General features: G+C 42.2%; 1 protein-coding gene and 1 pseudogene across 2 annotated transcripts in view; one reads left to right on the top strand and one right to left on the bottom strand.

Moving 5' to 3' along the window:
* Pde7b (phosphodiesterase 7B) overlaps positions 1-22,195 on the top strand; it is a 320,938-nt gene that overhangs the window by 51,858 nt on the left and 246,885 nt on the right. The window lies entirely within an intron of this gene.
* Positions 11,769-22,195, bottom strand: part of LOC110338448 — a 32,222-nt pseudogene continuing 21,795 nt past the window's right edge.

The following is a 22,195-nucleotide window of genomic DNA, read 5'->3' as shown; positions in this document are numbered from 1 at the left end:
AGCTCTCTGAGGCGGTGTTGGTAGAACTGCTGACTAGGAATGTGAGAATCGGAAGGCAAAACTGTTCAAAGCTGATCAAGCAGCACTTGGACCTCACCCTGGCTTCAGTTTCTACTGAGGTGGCTTGTTTGTATTCAGTGTTTACACGGGGCTGGGAAGCTGACCCAGCAGGAGTAGGGACCTCTCTTATAGAGGACCCAACTTTGATTTCCAGCACCCATATCAGACAGCTCACAATTGCCTGTAATTCCAGGGGATCTGACACCCTCTTCTGACTTTTATTGGTGCCTATGCTCACGGACACAAACCCACACACAAGCCAACACATAGACGCCTAATTCTGTGCATCTTCTTTTAAAAGAAATGCACTTACTGATGCCTGGTTACCATAGGTTTTAAGTAAAGTCTGTTACTTGGCACTCTGAAGCAACGGCATACAGCTCCATCTGCTCCTCCTGACAGACACGGAGTTAAAGGACTCTTGCCCATTCCATCCTTGCAAAAGCTGTCTGAGCTCAATCTCTATCAGTCCGATGTTACTGAGAAAAACAAGTGGTTGTCACTTGCCTGAGATCACATGACTGCAGAATGCTTCAACTTTATGGCCTGTGTTTCCTGCTCCGTGCATTTTTCCTCTGCAGCATGCTTCCTCCAGGAACATAATGCAAAGAAACACAATATAGCATCTTAGGACAGGGGCATGGAAAATGCCTCAGATATTTGGGAATCTCTCAGTACATTTTAGGGATGATGTTAATCCAAAGGAATTTTGAGTCGTCGGAATTTCCACTGTAGTCTGCACAACCCAAACTGATCCAGAACTGCTGTAATCGACAGCATCTCTTTTGATTTAAATAGAATCCAAATACTGAGTTCCCTTAAAAAGTGATTGTAAGGGAATTTGGTATTTGTGTATATAAAGACTGATACACTTAGAAGAATGGGGGGTGGAGTTTAATGGCATCACTGGGTTTTTCATGAGTGGTCATGGAAGTTAAAAACAAGTACTGAAAAGTGTCCTTAGAAGGATTATTGCACAAAGATTAAAAGGTAAAATACATGAGAAGCACATCAAAAAACAACTTGTAATTTCCCAAAGCAAAACATAATACAACTTATAAATTTATTATTATGATTCCCTTTTGTATTTCAATAAAACATATTTTATAAAAAAATATTACCAACTAAATAAGAGGTCCTCGGGATTAAATTGTTTGCTCTTGGGTTTGTTCTTATCACACCAAATGTCTTATTTATATTTAAATACCACATGGAATAGGCAGGAAATTCTCTGTTTAAACTGGACTTTTTTGAGGTTGTTAAGGCCAGACTATTTGCTTTGCCAAAAATTAAATTATTGCAAAGTAGAGCAAGCACCTGGCCTTGTGGTAAGTCAGAATACGGGGATATATCCACCTGGAAATAAAACAGTTGCTACCAGGACACCCCCTCCAGAGTCCATTGGTGGCTGAATCTGATTATGTCACCTCCTGACAGACACGGAATTAAGTAACTTAAAGTCAAGGTGGGAATGGCCTAGAAATTCCATCTCCGCAGCACATAGCTCCCACTGCTCATGGACTTGCTCTCAAAAATTGTATTCCTAAAAATCTAGACATTCTTATAAACAATAAATGGCTTTGATTCACTTTCTTCCTGTGCGAATGGACACTGGTAAGAAATGGGTCCCGATGCTGTGACTTTTTAATGTAGCTCCTCATGTTGTGGCGATCCCCTGCCAACCATATAATTATTTTCATTGCTACTTAATTTCTCTACTGTTATGAATTATAATGTAAATATCTGGTATGCAGGATATCTGATATGTGACCCCAGTGAAAGGGTTATTTGACCCCAAAAAGGGGTTTTGACCCACAGGTTGAGAACCACTGAAATAACATTCCTAACCAACTTCCTTGAAAAAGGTCCTAAACCATCTCAAGGTCTTCTAATAACACATTAGTCCTATTAAAACTTTATCAAATACTATATATAAAGTCATCTTGAGGTGTACAAGGGTATGGTATTATTTTCTATCATGATGTCAACAAAAGCGTTAATGCATTTCCGTACTTCTCTGTAATTTGTTGCACATACAGAGATCTCCAAAGAGTCTATGTAGATCTAAGATCGGAGACCATGTTCCTAGCCTTCTGTATAAGTAAAAATATACAGCTCACTGCTACATGTTAGCCACAAAGGGATAATTTACCCTTTGTGTATGCTAGTTTTGCTTGTTTTCTATCACTATAACAAAACGCCAGAGACAATCAGTTCATAGAGAGAAAAGGTTGGCCAATGGGTTTTTAGTTTCCAGTCCACTGTGCAGGAGATCCATTGTGTTTAGTCCTCCAGAGGGGATAGGGAAAGGAACAAATGAAGAGCTTATGACATAGGAAACTGCTTACCACATCTGCTGGAAGCAAGACAGAAAAGGAGGGCTAGGTAGCCCATTCAGAAGCAGATTCCCAAAAACTGAAGGACCTCCCAGAAGACCCTGCCTCCCCAAAGCACAAAGTACACATGAATAGCGCCATCTACAGGAACCAACCCTTTCTTTCATGGACCTTTAGGGAAACATTTGCTGTGCATATAAAACATTTGTTCTTAAAAGCTGAGCGACAACATATTTAGAATTTCTAGAAGTCATATTTAGGACTGGTTCAGGGGCAAATAAGCTGTGTGATACACAGGTAAGACACACACACACACACACACACACACACACACACACACACACACTCACACAGGCTAGTACACTCCCATGCCAGAGTGCTAAGCACCGTTTTCTGCTCTGCTGTCCCCATCGTGAATGCAATAATTTTTTGGACAAGAGGCCTAACGTTTTTATTTTCTATACTAAGAGCTAAAAATTATGTAGTTACATTGGCATGTTAATGTAGCAAAGACAAAAATGTAACTTAAAATATGAAATTTAAAACTAACCAAAGTGCTACTAACATAGTTGAGAATTTTTACTTCCAAGGAAGATATTCCACTTAGTAAATATACCTGGATTTGATTTGATTTTTGGTTAAAAGAAAATGAATCTAATGCTTTAGAGTGATCCAGTTTTCTAAGGAGTATGTGATAATCATGATTATACATGTACATACACATGGGGCCTGGACAATGAATGTTTAAGATAGATAAGTAATTATATAGAAAATAAATGACAAAAGAGAAGTTTATCAGCTTGTACAACCTTTTCCCTTAGTTATAGCTAAAAACTTAAAAACATTCAATTGATTTCTTCTCACTGTAATCATTACACCATTCCTTCTCTGTCAAAAAAATTATATTTATTCATTGTTGTGTTCTTACAGTCTGTAAAAATACTATACATATGCAGAGCTGGGGCTGATCCTAGCCGGAAGGCAGCTCCAAAGCCTGGGGCTGGATGCATTTGTACAATCTGAGTGCGACTAGTCTTGCCTGCTTCTCTTTCTTTCTCTGTGTGGGTGCAAGGGCACAGGGAGTGGGCCAACATGACGCTGAATGCACTACGCAAAAGTCAGCATGAATCCCAGGCCTTTTTGCCAACAGAAAGGATCGATTGTGTGGCTGGTAGCTGGAATGTACGCAGGTCACTTTGGAGTGGCGTTAGCAGGCCTCGTTCTACTGGTTTGCTCTAGGAAAGACAGAAGCATGAGAGTTTTCCTGCCCTGTGCTTGAGCGGCCCTCCACTTACCCTCCTCTTCATTGTTAAAATAATAAAGAATAATATTCATACATTCAGAAAGCTTCAGCCCTGTTTTCTTAGTTGGAAGCTGTTGTTTCAACGGTATATACTTTCTTTCCTGGCTGTGTGGAAGTCTGCTGTTCAGAATAACATGAGCTGGGGCACCTAGCAAAACAGGCTATGGGAGACTTAGCGACTATGTTTGCCAGAAGCCACAGACAGCGTCAGGCCCAGCACAGCAAGGAACTTGCAATAGATAGCTTGTAAAGGTGGGGTGCAGCTCAAAGGTGGAACACATGCCTGGGATGTCTGAGAACTCTCTTCCCAGCACCAGAAACAGCAGTTACTGTACAGAACTTCTTGAATAGATCAGTAAATCAGGAGAAAGTGACGGAATGATTTTCGATGATATTTAAAGTTTAATCATCGAGTCATTTTCAACTTTTATAAACAATTAAAAAAAATCTTTACCCTTGTATGACTGGCTACAGTTTGGGAAATCAGGGGCTCTAAGATCGATCTGCTTGCTTGCATTTGGCCATCAACCTGGCCAGCAGGTTCTGTGTTCTGACATTCCTATTGTGAATGTTACATGGGGTCCCTTCACACCAAAGCCTACGGCTCTTGCCCGGCTGTCTCATGCCCTGAGATGCACACAGTGGGTAAAAACTGTGTAAGAAGAGCCTCAAGTGTCCTCCCTGTCTGCTATTGTTTTCAAAACACATTTCCACTTTTTTCTTCACTCAATTTAATGAGATTCCACCCACCTCTTTTTTAAAATAAGCCTTCCATACCACTTTTCCCAGGATGCCTCTGTAGATATATGGTTAATGAGATTTCTCTTGAATCCATGTGAATTTTAACCTCCATATCAGAGTTGTTATGGTAACCAAATCGATTCCTAATTGACCACCTTCCTGCTCTTTCCAGGGGATAAAAAAAAAAAATCTCTGGACAAAGATGCAGCTGCATAAAAAACAATGATAGGAATGTCATCACAGAACCTGGAGCTACTAAATTTCTCCCTTCTGGGGTTATAGATAGCAGAGACAAAAGAAAAAAATACATGGCAGAGCATCTCAAAGTCAAAGTTGGCAGCCACAGCATTAGACCCCTCAACCGACGTGTATCCAAGATCTCAAGAACGGGTCTAAGTTGAACGGGTCTAAGTCAATGCCTCCAGCAGTTTTAGAGTGCATGCCAAATACCAGTTATTCTTCTTAACCATGTCCTCTACTGCTACTACATGAAAGAGCAGGTTTTTATCACCTGGGGCTCAGATCCCTGACAAGTGTGCTAATTTTGAGCAGTTTGCAGGAACAGTGTTCAATTGTCTCTACAAAAGGAAGGTTGAAACTCAAGAATGTCTGGATTGCATTGTAGCCAATAACATGGTTTCCTAATATGAAGAAAATTTCCTAAATGTGACTCCATACCCTTGGGATATTCCTGATCACTGTTCTTTATGATTAAGCTACCTTCTGGTGTCAGAAGCATGATTGAGAGGCTGTTTTTAAAAACTGGGTTTGGGACAGTAGTTATGCAGTTGGTAGTGCGACTCTGTGCCCTATACACACAGATTACTGGAGGGAAATGTTTGCAGTGTAAGAATTAAAATAAAATAAAAAAAAAAAACAGTAAAAATGTTCGGCTATGAGAAGGGAGTCACTGATTATAGTATCTCATTAGAAATAGTCTTTACTTGCAAGAAGGCTGGGAAAACTCTAAGTCATAAGCTTTCCCTATAAATAATTAGCCTGGCAAGAAAATTCTAATGGTCCATTAAATTTTTCACACCTACAGCTGTTCAGGGAAAATATAAGCAAAACCTGATTGCCCTGATTTCAGATGAGTGGTAGACTTTCTCCGCAACCAGATGAATAACTTTGCCTACCCTGAGTACATGTTTCTTGCCGCAACCCTGCACTCCGACCGGCACAGACGGGGAAAAAACAACAGGAACGCCAAGGAAGGTTTCTCCAACAACTTTTCATCTTTATCTCAGGTTCATCCTGTTTTTGTTTTTCATCAGTCCTTTGCCTCTTATCGCTCCCCCCTCCCCTCTCCTGGATCCAATCATCGTTCAGCACGAGCCATGCATGCAGGCAGGGCGCGCGGTGATAGACCAGTGACTCATCAGGCGGACAGCACAGGATCGTACAAATGCGCAGGCTCAGGTTCTTGGTAAACAGGGATCACGGGGCTTGGCCACACCAGCTTCCCACATTTTCTTTTTCCAATGTGATGTGGAATTGTCATTTGTCAGAAACAAAAATATGTCTAACCTTCAGCAGATAGGTCTAACGTTCAGCAAATAGCTTCTCTACCTTTGAGCTTACTCTCAAACCAATATAAAGTAGGCAACCTGTACAATTTAAGCTAGTCTTTAGGTAGACGCCTTTACAGGTAGGTTCAGGTATAGATGCCCATTTCTTATGATGGCCATTTCAATAGCTGGATGTGACTTTTTACCATGCCATCACTGTTTTTAATGCTTCTACTTTTGGTGCCTATGAGGACAGATAGTCTCTCATGGGACCAGACACTTTAGACCTATGTAGAAAACCACAAAGGTCCTAACTTTCTCTGTTCAGCGCTGTAGCCACAAGTCTTTTTTGTGAGTTTCGTGTATTTGCTGGGGGGCCCTGAAATGAGAGGTATTGAAAAACTTTTCAAGAGCTTGTAGAAAGAGAGGAATAAATTTACACAGGTTACATATTGGAAGGATATTTTGGTCATCAAACAGCTGCCTATCACAACTGTTAAGTCTTCACGTGTGTGCTTTGTATTTTTAGTTTGCATAGTATTCACGAAGGGTGACACAGGTACAAAGGTCCGTTTGGAGGTGGGAGCTCCAAGTTCACACAGTAATATTTCTGAAAGGAAGTTAGAGGGTTCTAAAACCATCAGATTTCCTATCACAGAAGGGATGTGAAAGCAGATGTTGGGAAAGTGCTTTTAGGGGCCCGATGTAGACCCACCTCCTTATTTTGATTAAATACAGGCAAATGCTTATACTTAAGTCCAGTATCAGTTGCAAAATATTCTCCTTCCAATTTTAAATGTTCTAAAGCAAGTTGAGGGTGAGAGAAGAAGATGGCGGAAGGAGAGAACTCAGAGATCAGGCAGGACAGGTCATCAGCAGCGAGAAAGAACATTCCAGAAAGGGAGCATAAAATGAACGCGGGAAGAAGAGAACCCAGTGTGAGTCCCTGAGAAAGTGACGGCTGAGCTGTTGAGAGCAGTGACATCTAAGAATGGCTGCCAGCACATGACGAGTTATAGGCACGATTTTATTTCAATGTCCTAGAAACAGACTTTCAGCATTCCCATTTACAGACAAGAAACTGCAGACCAAATTGAAGAAGCTTGCCTGAGATCATTTAATCAACATCAGAGCCAGATCATAGGGGACAGAGGCAGCCATCATTTTACCTGGGCCTAAGTATTACCAGCACATTGACTCTGGGTGGGAATCACTGAGGCAGTCTGAAACAGTTGGTCAAGCTACACTTCAGACTGCCATCTGACTCTAAATCCCAGTCACGTTGCAGGAACAATAACGCCGAGCATTTACCGATCACACTCATGTGCTAATAACTACATAAGAACTCATAAATTATTTCTTCTTTCCCTCCTCTCACCACCACAGACTGTCTCATCCAACATATATTAAATAAATAAATAAATAAATAAATAAATAAATAAATAAATAAATAACAATAAGAGTCCCAGTCCAGGACCCACTGCAAAAGTTTCCCAAATCCGGATGTCACCTCATGTATTTGTCCTTTGATCACACTTTTTTTCCTTATCTGTCATTCCCCATAAAAATATCATCTGCCCGGGATGCTAATGCTTGATTCTTCAGTCTCTATGGAGGTATTGCTCATCCAATAGGACACATTCCTCCCGCCATCAAGCTTACCAGTCTTCTCTGTAGAAAGTGTCACCTCATCTTGAATCCCGACCCCTCCCAAGATCTCCCCCTTTACCAGGTGTCCCAATTCAAGGCATTGTTGGAGCATAAAATGGAAGACGAATTTCACTTTTTTCCATTGATCTTCAAAATTATGAGCAATTATTTTTGCTTTAATGAAGCCCTAGTTTTCGTTGGCGCCTTTGATGTCCTTTGGTTTCCCCTTTTCGAGTGTTCTTTGAAGGAATTTGTATTCATGGCAGGTACCAGAACTTCCTGGCGCCATCTAAAGTACTGAGAGCAGATATGCAATGTTGCTTCCTGGGACCCTTTTTATTCTGAGAGTGATGAGCTTGTCTGCTCCTGGAGACAGCAAATTCCTGGCTGACAGTGACTGCGTTGCTCTCTTTTTTACCATCACACATATATCACTGGCTTGTTGGTGGATGTGCTTCCCAGAGTTGACTAGAGAATAGTGGTACTCGGAGATCTTAGTGGCCAAGGGCTGCCCTGGGCAATTTATCTCGTCTTCTTATGGCTCTTTTTGATTTTTAAGGCAGAGTCTTATTACGTAGTTCAGGATGATCTCAAATTCACAATCCTGCCTCTGCTTCCAAAGTGCTAGGATTACAGGCATCTATGGAGCCCAGGCATAGACATACAGAATTAAGTCTTATCTCTTCCTCCTCCTTCTCCTCCTCCTCCTCCTTCTCCTCCTCCTCCTCCTACTCCTCCTCCTCTTCCTCCTCACACCTTAATCTTCCACAGTGGCATGTTCTAAAGCCAACAGTTCTCAACCTTCCTAATGCTGTGACCCTTGAATATGCTTTCTCATGCTGTGCTGACCCCACTGGCACCAGTGGTCCAGCTTCCTGACCTCAGAGCTCTGCCCTCCAGAGGCACAGAGTCATCTGCAGCTCAGCTTTGAGCAATAATCACATTGGATGATGCTTTAAGGGATTTATCTCCCTTGGCCCAGCCATCATCACTCAGTCTTTGGGCTTGTTGGTTATTATTCCAGTGTGCACATGTGCCAAAATGGAACTTACACATTCCCTGGTTGATAAACATTGTTGGTTTTGTAGACTTTTTCCGTAAGAGCTACACAAATCTTGATGCGGATGCGTGTTTTCATTTCTCTCGAATAAGCATCTGGGTGTGGAATTATTGGGTCATAGGTAGGGTGAGCTCTCTAGAAGAAAGGGCCAAAGCACTTCAGCTCCCACCAGCAATTCAGGAAGCTTCCAGATTTGCCACGTCACTGACAATACTTGGTATCATAAATCTTTTTAATTTAGCTGTGCTTGGAGGTGTGTCTCATAGAGTATCTCATTATAATTTAAATTGGCATTTATCTGGAAATGTCATTAACTATATTTCTTTTTTTCTTTAATTTTTTATTAGATGTTTTCTTCATTTATGTTTCAAATGCTATCCCAAAAGTCCCCTAACCCCTCCCCCCACCCTGCCGCCACCCTACTCCCCTACCCACCCACTCCCACTTTTTGGCCCTGGTGTTCCCCTGTACTAAGGCATATAAAGTTTGCAAGACCAAGGGGCCTCTCTTCCTAATGATGGCCAACAAGGCCATCTTCTGCTACATATGAAGCTAGAGACATGAGCTCTGGGGGGTACTGGTTATTAACTATATTTCTTGGGGCAATTAAAATATAATATGAGGCTGAGCAGTGTTGGTGCACGCCTTTAATCCCAGCCTTTAACTTGGGAGGCAGAGGCAGGTGGATTTCTGAGTTTGAGGTCAGCCCGGTCTACAAAGTGAGTTCTAGGACAGCCAGGGCTATACAGAGTAACCCTGTCTTGAAAAGAAACAAAAAAAGTTAAAAATAAAAAAATGTAATTTGAATACAGTACAATGATCTCATGTGTGACAACTGAAGGATTTTGGCAAATGTACATACTGTTCATAATGTCCACTACATATTCTATTCTATTTAATGTATTCTATTCAATGTATTACATTAAAGAAAAGACTGTGTCTGACCTCCAGAAGTCTCTTTCGGCCGTATCCAATCTCCTTTCAGTGCAAATAATCCTGGTGCAGTCTTTCCCACTCCAGATTAGTTTTGTGTGTTATAGCATAGTATGAAAGTACACAGAATAAACTCTTTTGTGGCCGGCCCCTTTACCCTCACCTGGTGTTCTCTGAGTGTCATTGGAATTGCAGTGTCTTTCTGTTTTGTTCTCCCTTGGATTCCCCTCTGTACCTTTCCTTCCTGTGGATAAAAACCAAAGTCACCTATGCTTCCGTTGGTAGCCATTTTGGATGGTCTTGGATTTTGTCCATCCAAATAAAAGACTCTACAAACAACTTCTGTCCGTGTGTCTTTGTAAAGAAACATTTCATTTCTCTTGCGTAAAAAGCTAGGGGGTAGAATTGGTAGATGGTGGAATGGGTAAACATTCACCTTTGTAAGAAATCCCCAAGCTGTGTTTCATTTTGCATTTCCACCTACAGTGTTGCCCCACAGCCTATTCAAAGTCTGTCCAGTAGTTTTTATGTTGAGCTTTCCTGGCGGGTGTACAGTTATAAATCATGTCGGCTTAAACTGCCATTTCCATCACGCTTTGACACACACCTATCACCACCCCTGTACCTTCCTTCTGAAGCCCTCTGCCTGCTTTTACTGAATAATCTGTTTAGCACTGGTATATTATTAAGATTATTTTGACCTTTTGAATATACCTAAAATATAAAATATTCTAACGTCATGGTAAATTTGTATGTTTAGTACAATTTGTAATACATCTTAATGTAATTTATATTTTATAAGTTCCAAATACACGCTTAAAGAACTTTTATTTTTAAAATTAAATTTTTTTAATCTTCTGAAGACAGACTTCTTTCTAGCTTTTATTTTCATGCTTATTAAAATATATCTTATTATATATAGTATTACAAATTGTCGGTGGGTATCTCTGCTTGCTATGTATGCAACCTTAGGAGCCTAAGTTTGAATCCCCTGTGCCACATAAAAGACAGACATGACTGCACAATACCTGTGACACTGGAGGACAGAGAGAAGCAGATCTTAGATTCCAGAGCAGTCAACCTAATCTAGATGGACACATTCTCCATCAGGTAACTCTCCTGTCCCAAAGCAGTAGGCAGAGAATGCCAGAAAGACCCCAACGTCTTCCTCTTGCCTTCACATGCACACATATGAAAACACACACACACCAGCACGCAAGTGCATGCACCACACACACACACACACACACACACACACACAGATCATTACTTGAGTGTGTACACTAATGCTTACCCAGTATTCTAGCATTCTAGTAACTTGGGAAACCAAGCTGCTCTCTGGCACCATTCTTTTCTTAGTTGTTTTGGCTTTTCAGGATCTTTGCATTTCCATACACATCCTTACAATTAAACTTACACATTTTGCAAAAGTTTGCAGGGATTTGTTTTCAGTCTTCTTTCTGTGGTTGTGATTCAGTTTCTACAGTTTTCAGTTTCCCATTCTTAATATCACTTCTTAAAAAACAATTCGTCTGCTGAAATGCCCTACGTAATAAGTTGTCAATAGAGAATATTACACTCTTTTCAGTTCTGAAGGCTTTTCACTTGTCTTTTAGTGAGAACCACCTGTTTACCCATAGTGACCTTTTTCTTTTAAACCATAAGCACATTGCTGATAGTTAAACACTTTGTCTGAGAGTTCCCAAACTGTCTTTTCAGCTCAGCCTCCATCAATATTTTACTTTGTTTTATTTTTGTTGAAGATTAGACTTGTGCTTCCTTTCACATTTAGCAGATTATTTAGTTCTGTGGGGCACTATAAATACGTCAGAACACTTACAACTCAACCCTCCGCATGTTACCGCCATCTTTGTACCAGGTGACGAACAGATTTGCCATGGACATGTGTAGATTACTGTTTGATCACAATCTCTAATGCGACTTATTGCAAATCTCCCGTTTCTCTTCTCTGAAGTTTCTGCTTCAGCATCTAGCCACCGCAGCTGCGCAAACACCCTGCCTGCCTCCTCCATTCAGCATCACTGCGCGCTGCTCTGGCTGGACCACCACAAGCTCTTAACGCGGGAGTCCTTTCTCTCGGGGACCACAGTTCAGTTCTCAGCATCTTCTAGACTCTGAAGCAGTAGCTGGGATATTTTGTCAACTTTTTCAATAGTTTATGACTGGAGGAACCCTTTATCGCCAATTACTTCACTGTAGCTGAGACTAAGATCCACTCCTAGGAACTTTATGAGTCTGGTGGGGGCATATCGAGGCTCAAACTCGTTCTTGGATCTCTCGCATTTTGTGTCATCTCTGAAGGAGACCCCCCGAACAGTGGGGGACCCCTCCCTCCTGGACCCCAGATTAGGCACAAACCGCACCCACACACCTGTTTTCACAAAGACATCCTTCATTCTGAGGGAAAGAAAAGTTAAAAGTGGCTGCTTTCTGGCTCAGGCGGAGAAAAGGGAAGCCTGTGTTAGAAAGGGCTAGGATGGGGTGGTATATTTTAACTGGGCATGTTAATTAGGTGAGCCAAAGGGGCTTTTATTTTGTTTTGTTTTGTCTTGTTTTGTTTTGTTTTTGTAATGGGGTTTCTCTGTATGGCCCAGGCTGTCCTGGAACTCACTTTGTAGACCAGGTTGGCCTCGAACTCAGAAATCCGCCTGCCTCTGCCTCCCGAGTGCTAGGATTAAAGGCGTGCGCCACCACACCCGGCGGAAAAGGGGGCTTTTTGATTACTGGACTTCAATACTTTCACAGCTGGACTTTGGTGGTCAGCCTCGGGAGGAGGAAGTGGCCAAATAAGGGAACAGACTGGCCTTCGTGGCTAGTTTTAGGAATGTAATGTAACGGTTTTCAGCAAGACAGAGAGAATGTGGGAGAAGGGCAAGGCCTGCCGGAGTCATGTTCGCCAGGCTCGGGCTGCCCAGAGTCCCTTCGATCTCTGAATCCAAAACTAACAATTTTATTCTTTTCCCACCACTAGACCCCTAGTGGTTCCAAAGCAGAGTCAAGATGTCAGCAAAAGTAGGGTGAGATTCTTCCAAAATGAGATCTACGCTAGGACACAGTTTCTAAGGGAGCTTTACAAAGACGTAGAATTTTGCTTAAAGGGTGCTCTTCTTTTAAGCATCAGGGGCCATCCTCCGGTGTGACTTGTGGGTATGCCATGGAGATGTTGAAGGGGATTTTAAGGCATTCTGTTTATGGTTGGGCAGGGAATATGTAGAATCACATCATGTCTGAAGTACAGTCTCTGTGGTATAATGGGTAAAAATGTGTCGCATCAGGTTGGTCCCCGGAGGGTTGTTTTCTGTTGTTTATATCCTCTGTGGTCTTCTGACACCCCCCAGATTACTGTTCCTGGTAGAGACGAATAGGGAAGGCCTGAGCTGGCTATCCTGGTCTCAGGACCACCGAGTGGGTCTGGAAGTCGTTCCCCAGGGCACTGTGTGTTCGGCTTGTGGAGAGAGCCACACATGTCTGCTGGAAATGAAAGGCCTCCGTGGCTGGAGCGTCAGGGCAGAGCAAGCTGAGCCAGTCTTCCCACTGCTGTGACCCAAGGCTGACTTTTCTCTTAAGTTTTCAGTTTCAGTTGAGAAATAAGGCCAGCAGATAATGGCGGCTTTGTTCAGTTTGACCTAACAAGGAACACAAGAAGCCTTTGGGGGAGGCTCACCTAAGGATCCTGTTAGCCAGATATTACAGCTGTAACTCCAGGAGGTTTCTGGTCTTGTTTTGTTTACATCATAAAATTACTAAGATATATAATATATGTGATTTGTGACATGTGATATACAATATATGATATACCATATATAACATAAATATTATAAAGTTAAATAATATAAACAAAATTTCTATAGATGTAATATATTTTAGTATTTATGTAAATATTAAATTAGTTTATATAAACATAAAAGTTAAATATATTATATATCATAAATGACACATATTTTAGTAAGTTTATATAGAGAGATGATACAGCTATCAACTAAATTAAAAATTATGTAACTTATACACAGTCGTGTGCTTGCTCTGAACCTCTGTCTACAGACGTGTAAACCTGTTGTCCTCAACATGATGGTAGATTCTTCTTCATCTTTGCTATGCTCATGGAAGCATACACACTTTGTAGGCAGAAACAGCTCTGGGAGGAGGAGCTTGGGTTCTGCCTCTGCCGTTAACTAGTGGAATATCCTCAAGTTCATTCCTTCACATTCTTGTAAATCGCTTTATATGAGAAATGGTTGTTAGGCTGTATCTGCTTCGTGAAGGAACAGGGAGGGACAGGATACCATACACACAGCATTCTTACCTCTCGAGTTTGTTACAACAGCCGCCGTTCACATAGTGCTCGAAGTTAGCTAGCTCATTCTGTCTTCCCAACAGAGCTTTGTGGCAAACATTGCAACTCTCATCTGACAGACAGGGAACCAAATTCCTGTCTGGGCCTTCTACGTCTAAAAATATTATGTGAGCCACTCTCTACCTTTCCCAGGTGACCTGAAAAAGCTCCTTTAATGAAGGTGTGCTTGCTTTAGCCCTACCCTGACCTTCTGTAATCAGTAATAATCCCATAAGGCTATTTTTTGAGTCATTCAGAACTTCCATTTGTGAATGAGAACTCACAATTGTAGAACGAGGGGCACATGGGCACACTCAGTGAGTGGAGTGCCTGCTTCACACTCAGTGAGTGGGGTGATGCTTCACACTCAGTGAGTGGGGTGCCTGCTTCAGAGACATGGGGACAGAGTTCTGACCCCAGGCTTGGGTGAAACCAGGAGAAGCCCAGGCTCACTGGCAGCTGCTCCAGCTGGACAGACAGTGGGAGGCATCCCCTCCACTCGCACGCACCTCAAAACAGCAATGCTAAGAATACGAAAAGACATCTCATGTTAATCTCTGGCCTCCGCATCCACCGTATAATATATGGTAATGTAATGTATAGTCATCATACAATATATAGGTGAACAGACCAGTGCTTGCTTGCTCTCCTTCTCACTCTCCCTTCTCTCACTCCTTCTGTCTCCCCACCTCTCTCCCCCCTCTCTTCTCTCTCACTCCCTCTATCCTCCTCTTCCATCTCTCTCTCTCTCTCTCTCTCTCTCTCTCTCTTACACACACACACACACACACACACATACTATAATGGATATCGACTACTAGAAATTGTATCTTTCCTGCTAGAACACAAAACTCATCCACTGTAAGAGGAAAATGTTTAAACATTTAATCACATTTATTTTCTTGCAATCTTTTCTTTTTCTTCCATCTAAATACATGTACCTTCCTTTCTTTCTTTCTTTCTTTCTTTTTTTTTTTTTTTTTTTTTTTTTTTTTTTTTTTTTTTTTTTTTTTTTTTTTTTTTGACAAGCCTTTTGAATTCCGGGGTTTCTCTGACTTATCCCAAATTCTTTAGCACTTAGTCTTCTGAGCTCATTTCCTTGATCCCAGTTTTCAGCTCCAAAGCTCACGTGACCACCTCCATACATGTGGACAATTTGCTTCCCAAATCCTGAGCCGCCTCACTCCCTGAAAGGCCACACCAGCTCTTTCCTGTCGTCTCTGTCATGGGTTTTTCAGATGTTTCTAACCCCCGCACCCTCAGCAAGGCCTCACTAGTCTAAGGGTGTTTCAGAAGAAAGGTACCTCAATGTCAGCAATCAGAGTTAACTTATCAACCCAAAGAAAAATAACCACAACATACAAAGTTCTGGACTCTTTTTAAATACCAATTTAGCCCGAGTCTGTGATTTGTGTAACTTTCCACTTCTTTTGAGAGCTAAACACAACCTAGTAAACAGAGGTCTTTGAAGTGTGAGCTGGTTGACCATTTCTGGCATGGAGCATCCAACCCAGCTGAATGCAACTTGGAACCCGCTCCAGCTTCATCAGCAAGTGCTGGGAGATGACGTCACTGTGGGATTTCAACCGAACTTTATGTTCTGGTAAACAGTGTGGTGCTGCAGTTACCGCTAGTGAATTCTTTTGCCCCTGGGAAGCACCAGGGAAGCTCCTTATTCGTGTGCAGGCCTCCTTTGAAGGATAGAGTGGTGTGAGGCTGGGAGAGCTGAGCTGGGTGACAAGTGCTGAGGAAGATGATGAAAGTCGCTGTGTGTGGAGGGCCAAGTTCTGGGTTAGTTCTGCTCCCCCGTGAGCAGGATGCTGGGCAATAAATGGGTTTCTTTGGGAAATAAGCTATTTGGGAAATAGACTCCCATTTCAGTGCTCATGTGCAAATAATCCCATATTAGAGATAACATAGGTTAGTTTGACGTAAACCCTTTTCCTTAGATCAATAACACATTCAGGAGGCTGTAGCTATAACCGCGAAGGCAACGGCCACTACAGCTGAAACAATAGTAAGGAAAGAATCCAGCAGATAGTTAAGTTCTTATAGAAATAAATGCACGCAAAATCCCCCTGCTTATCAAGCTGTCTCCACGGTATGTTTCCTCAAATTAGAATGTTCATAGCCGAATGCATCCCACCATCTGGGCAACCTAAGAAAACGTGTCTGCTTCCTCTCTCCTCCCCTCCATTCCCTCTTGTGTGTGTGTGTGTGTGTGTGTGTGTGTGTGTGTGTGTGTGTGCATGTGTTTTGCACTTTAGGGATCACTACAAAGTGGTTTATAAAACAGTATTTGTTTTAAGAAACAAACCAATTTGTTGATGAATATAAATAAATAAAAATTGTCTCACAGTACCATTCAAATTCCTCAAAGAAAGCTAAACCAGGTTTCAAAATAAAAAGTTACACTGGTGGGCGGGGTAGCTTGTGAGTGTATCACAATTCAGAGGACTAGTGCTAGATCCCAACAACCAGCTCCTTTAGTCTGTTCCCAACTTTCATATCTTCCTACAAAAACAACAACAACAACAACCCCACAACCTTTTAAATTGTGAATTTTATTTGCTGAGTGAGACGGAGTGCCACGCACCTGGAATGATCTCAGAACTCGTACATAGGGTGGTTTCTGGGTTCTGCAGCTCTTCCTTTCTTTGTAAGGTAACTCTTGCAAGTGAGTCTTTCCTCACTAGCCCTCGCCCTGACTCCAGTCACCATGTCCTCTCAGGCTGCCTGCCTCCCTCACAAGTCTGTTGTCTCATAGGAGGCTTGGGGTAATGCAGGAGCTTGTTCTTTTACAGAATCCCTGAGGGGGACAGGTGTCCTGAATGACAGAGTGACAGGGAATGATTTGAGATGCAAGGTTCAGAATTGAAACTGCAGCTTTCTTGGCCCTTACAAAGCCAGGTCACAGTTGCCACCTGGCTTCCTAATTTGGTTTGGTGTCCTGCGAGTTCCCAAACAGAGTAACCATCCTCTGATTAATATGTAAGTGCAGAACGCTTCTGCAAAGCAGCCAGGTCGGCTTCCTGTGACTTTTAGAGCCCAGATCACCCACTAGGACAGATTATTGCCACTTGGAGAAGGAGTAGAGGGCACTCTCTGCCTCTGTGTCTCTCTCCCTCCCCAGCCCTGCAGTCACATGGATGTGAGCGCCTATGTCGGGCCTACATCAGACCATGGCTCTATGTCTCTCTTCTTATCTGGTAAACTCACAGGAAAATCATAAATACTTTTCTTTATAAAATTTGATGAGGCAGAAAAAAACCTTCCCTGTTGCTCATCAAATGAAGACGCAGTATGATTTTACAATTTGTTCCATCATCTCCCTGTGATTTCCCAGAGCCAACCACTTGAGGATTTTCGGCTGTTTGCCACTAGCCAGGCACAGATGCTTTTAATAAAGGAGGGTAACCACCTTCTGGAAACATCCCTGCTTTACAACATTCAAGAAATATCAATCCTCTTTTATTCACAAGAAGAAGAAAAAATTAATAGCAAACATTGTATATGTCTCTGCTTTGTATACCTCTTTGTGCTACATAAAACAGAATACTTCTCATGTTAGAAACTCTACCAACAATCTAATTCTACAGTTAGTCCAGGAGGTCCCAAGAACATGCATGCCCCACACCAAGAAACCATATTGATATGTAGTAATTTATAAAAATCAAATTAAAGAATAAAAATTAACAATGAGTTGTCTGGAGATCTTTGTATAAAGGTCACTTTTGTGGGTAATTTGAAAGGATATTACATAAATATTTGGTAACTTTACTATATATGAAATAATACGTGATTTTAATATGTGATTAGGAAGGTACCCCCAAAACTAGGGGAGAAGTGGATCATGAATATATGGTATAGAAAATTGACTAGAGTAAATTACAAGTTATTCTGACCTTAGGGTAAGAAAGTATATTAAAAGCAATTTTATACTAAGAACCATAGAAAAAATACAAAGAAATGTTCTGGTTGCCAATTAAAAGGTGAATTTGTAAGCATAAAAGTCACAAATGAAATAACAAATGTCAGAATCAACAACGTAAGACTATACACAGTTCATAGAAATATTGTAAAATTAAAATGTAAATGGAACTCAGTAAAATACTAGCACAATAGGACAATAAATTAATATCCACAGTAATCTAAGCTATTTATAATTCATCCAACTTGACTAACCCCACAACAGACACATAACAATGTGCTGGTCAAAGTGCACAGGAAGAAACAGGCAAAAGCATCTATCAAATTACATCAGTAAGTTAAGAAAGCTAGTAAAAAATAAGTGTTCTTGCTTACCAAATTCACAAATGTTTTCAATTAAATGACAATTAGCAGTACAATGGTATCCAAGCAATCCCATTCGACTGTGGTCAAAACTGGGACACATTTTCTGAACGTGTGTTTGACAGCAGGCTTCCAGAAGAGTTGAGGTACTATCTTTCCCTCCAATTACTCCAGCTCAGGAAAGCGTAGCAAGCTTTTCAAAAAATTATGTAAAAAAAAAAATACATTCACTTCAACGGTCACGTATTCTTAGTACATGGATTAACCTTGAGTCTCTGACTTCATCATCACCCTCCACTGCAAATGGAAGCATCTCTGCTGAAGGCTGAGTGGCCTTTGCCTGCCTGCCCAGCCATGCATGTTAGACCAGCTTTATGATACAAGGCATGAATTCTCTCCTGTGGAATGAGCCAAAAAAAAAAAGAGAGAAGATGATTATCCCCATAACAGTCACAACACTGGGACATTTACGCCACCCTTCTAAAGCCCAGAAGTCATTGGAAAAGAAGAGAAGAAATGATGTGACAGCTAGCTGATAGAGACAAGGACTCCAAGATGCCCTGTCTTCTGGTCGTGACCCAGCCATTACAATCACAAATCCAAAGCACGGCAGTTGGCCAGTCAGTAGTCTGCCGTCGATGAGAGAAGGGCTTATCGGGCTCTACCCCTGCCTGCGTAACTTTTGGCTAGTGCTGAATGCTGGAAGAGGGATTGTGATCTGCCGTGGGGTTTCCACTGAGTATTTACAACCCCATGGTCACATGGGCAATGCTGGCTAAACTCGATGGGCCAGAAAACAAGAAATGAATGTAAATGGAATTTTTGAAAATATTTTAGCCGGGAGTGGTGGCGCACGCCTTTAATCCCAACACTCGGGAGGCAGAGGCAGGCGGATTTCTGAGTTCGAGGCCGGCCTGGTCTACATACAGAGTGAGTTCTAGGACAGCCAGGGCTACACAGAGAAACCCTGTCTCAAAAAACCAAGAAGAAGAAGAAGAAGAAGAAGAAGAAGAAGAAGAAGAAGAAGAAGAAGAAGAAGAAGAAGAAGAAGAAGAAGAAGAAGAAGAAGAAGAAGAAGAAGAAGAAGAAGGAAGAAAGAAAATAATTTGGTGACATGGGTGAACTCTCTTGATATATCAGTAAATGTGAAGCCATGGACACAGCAGAATAAATAATTTCTAAAGGTACATGCTCACTCAACAAATAAGATTAAGCTTTGGCTGTGCCGCTGGCATTGTTTCGGCACATTATCTGCATGTGATCCCATTCTTCATAATACCATAAAACACCTGTGATATGGATGCTATTTCTAGCCTCATCAAAGCTGGAGAACTGGCTATCTTGTAATGTCGAGTTATGTTGAACAAAACGCGATTCCCAGCCATACACAATGTATGATCTAACGCAGACAGAGGCTAACTAAACACCTCTCAAATGCAGACTTTTAACAGGAATAATAGCCGATCAAGCAGTGCTCCACAGCAGAGGGGTTGAAGAAATGCTCCTTTGGGGGGGGGGGAGCTTTAGCTGAGGTCACACTTTAAGGAGGGTTAGCATCAATGGAAGAGAGAGAATTCCGGATGGAAAGTCTCAGGAGGGGAGGCTCCTGAGTTCTGCAGGAACTAAGCAGAAGGTGGTAGAACTCAGAAAGACATTGCAGAGATGCAGGGACACAGATGAGCTCACTCTCACCACCCTGCGCAAGGCACAAAGATGCCTGCCTGAGAGCTGAAGGACTCGGCTGCACAGGCGGAGGGGGGCCCTAGTCCCAAGTCACTCCGTGCACCGGATAGAAAAGCAGACCCAGGCATTTGGCAAGCAGAGTTCTACAGCAGTCCCCCCATTGTCTCAAACAGCAGACGTCAGGCTTCTTAGGAAACAGCATCTTGAGTAGAACTTCCAAACAAATGGAAGAGATCCAAGTCCTGGGGGAAATCCAACATCAAAGTAGAATGTAATAAATATTACATTTCCTAAGGCCGACAATTCAGCCTAGAGAGACAGTGGGCTCTTCAGTGACAAGAAAGGTACATGCGAGGTACTCAGTGTCATTTCAAGCCCCTCATGTTATGCAGTAAGGAAATATCTGTCTTCCTCCATAACTTTTGGACCTGGTGGATGGCGGTGTTGAAGAGGGTATTAATACCATCTCACAGTGGAACACTGTAGTTGTTTGGTTTACTAAAAACAACAGCATCATGAAAACCAGGGAAGCCAGTTTGTTTTTTTAAGTTGTTTCCCAAGAGGAAATTCAACAAATGAGTTTTACCACGACAATGCCACAAAACTACCCAAGGAATTTCTGTATTTTAAAAAGTAGGGGTTCTAGAAGTGACAGCTCACATGCTTTTAAAATTATTGAAAATGAGAAAACAGTAACAAAACCCTCTGCAATTGTAAATATAATAACTTAATAATATTCTCCATTACAATAACTGGAAAGCATGCCCTAAAAAAATCTTTTGGGGGCTGGAGAGATGCTTCAGTTGGCAAAGTGCTTCCCACTTAAGCATAAAGACCCTAGTTTGGATCTCCAGCACCCACGTAAAAATCAGGAACTATGACACATGCTCATGATTCTATCACTGGGGAAATGTAAACAGAAGGGTCAGTGGGTTCTCTGGACAGCCAGTCTTGTGACATCAATAGCTCTAGATTCACTGAGAAACTCTGTATGTGAGGATAAGTTGGAGACCAATATAGGAAGTGCCCAGCATTGGTTTCTGCACACACACACATACACATGCATATGCACACATACACACTCACACACACACACACACACACACTCACACACACACTCACGCACACACTCACACACACTCACTCACACACACTCACTCTCACATACTCACATACATGCACACTCTCACACACATATACACACACTCACACTCACACACATTCACTCACACTCACTCACACACTCACATACATGCACACTCACACACACTCACACACACTCACTCTCACATACTCACACACATGCACACTCACACATATACACACACTCACACACATTCACTCACATACATGCACACACACACACACACACACACACACACACACACACTTCCCAGCAGCTCACCTTCTTTACTTCACCTGTGCAGCTTCTCAGAAGTAACATTTATTAAATGCAAGGATGTGGCCTTACTGTTTTCTCCCATGACAATCACATTGTACCGCATACATAATTGTATTAGCAAGTTTTCATTCTGACCATTTCTTTTCTTAGTGTATTAAAAGTTGCAGAAGAAAAACACATTTATCCCACCCCCCCTTATTTTGCTTCTATGAGGGTGCTCCCCCACCCACCCACCTACTCCCTCACCACCATAGCATTCCCCTACTCTGGGCATCAAGCCTTCATAGGATCAAGGGCATCTCCTCCTATTAATGTCAGAGAAGTCCCCTTTCAGCTCCTTCAGTCCTTCCCCTAATTCCTCCATTGGGGTCCCTGTGCTCAGTCCGATGGTTGGCTGTGAGCATCCGGATCTGTATTGGTCAGGATCTGGCAGAGCCTCTCAGGAGACAGCTGTATCAGGCTCTTGTCAGCAAGCACTTCATGGCATCAGCAATAGGGACCGGGTTTGGTGGCTGCATATAGGATGTATCCCCAGGTGGGACAGTCTCTGGATGGCCTTTCCTTCAGTCTCGGTTCCACTCTTTGTCCCTGTATTTCCTTTAGACAGGAGACATTCTGGGTCAAAATTTTGGAGATGGGTGGGTGGTCCCACCCCTCAGCCAGGGGCCATGACCAACCTCTGGATATGGTCTCTACGGGTTCTCCCTCCCCTTTGTGGGATATGTCAGCTAATGTCAACCCCATGGGGTCCTGGGAGGCTCTTGCTTTCCTGGCATCTGGGACTTTCTGGCTGCTACCCCCAGTTCCCCATCCCCCATTGCTACACACCTCTGTTCAATTTCCTGACCCTCTGTACATCTCCTCCATCTCCT

This window comes from Mus pahari, chromosome 21 (assembly GCF_900095145.1).
Source record: "Mus pahari chromosome 21, PAHARI_EIJ_v1.1, whole genome shotgun sequence".
In the NCBI taxonomy this organism is placed as follows: Eukaryota; Metazoa; Chordata; class Mammalia; order Rodentia; family Muridae; genus Mus; species Mus pahari.
The sequence above is the reverse complement of the archived record's forward strand: the minus strand, read 5'-3'. Positions and strand labels throughout refer to the sequence as shown.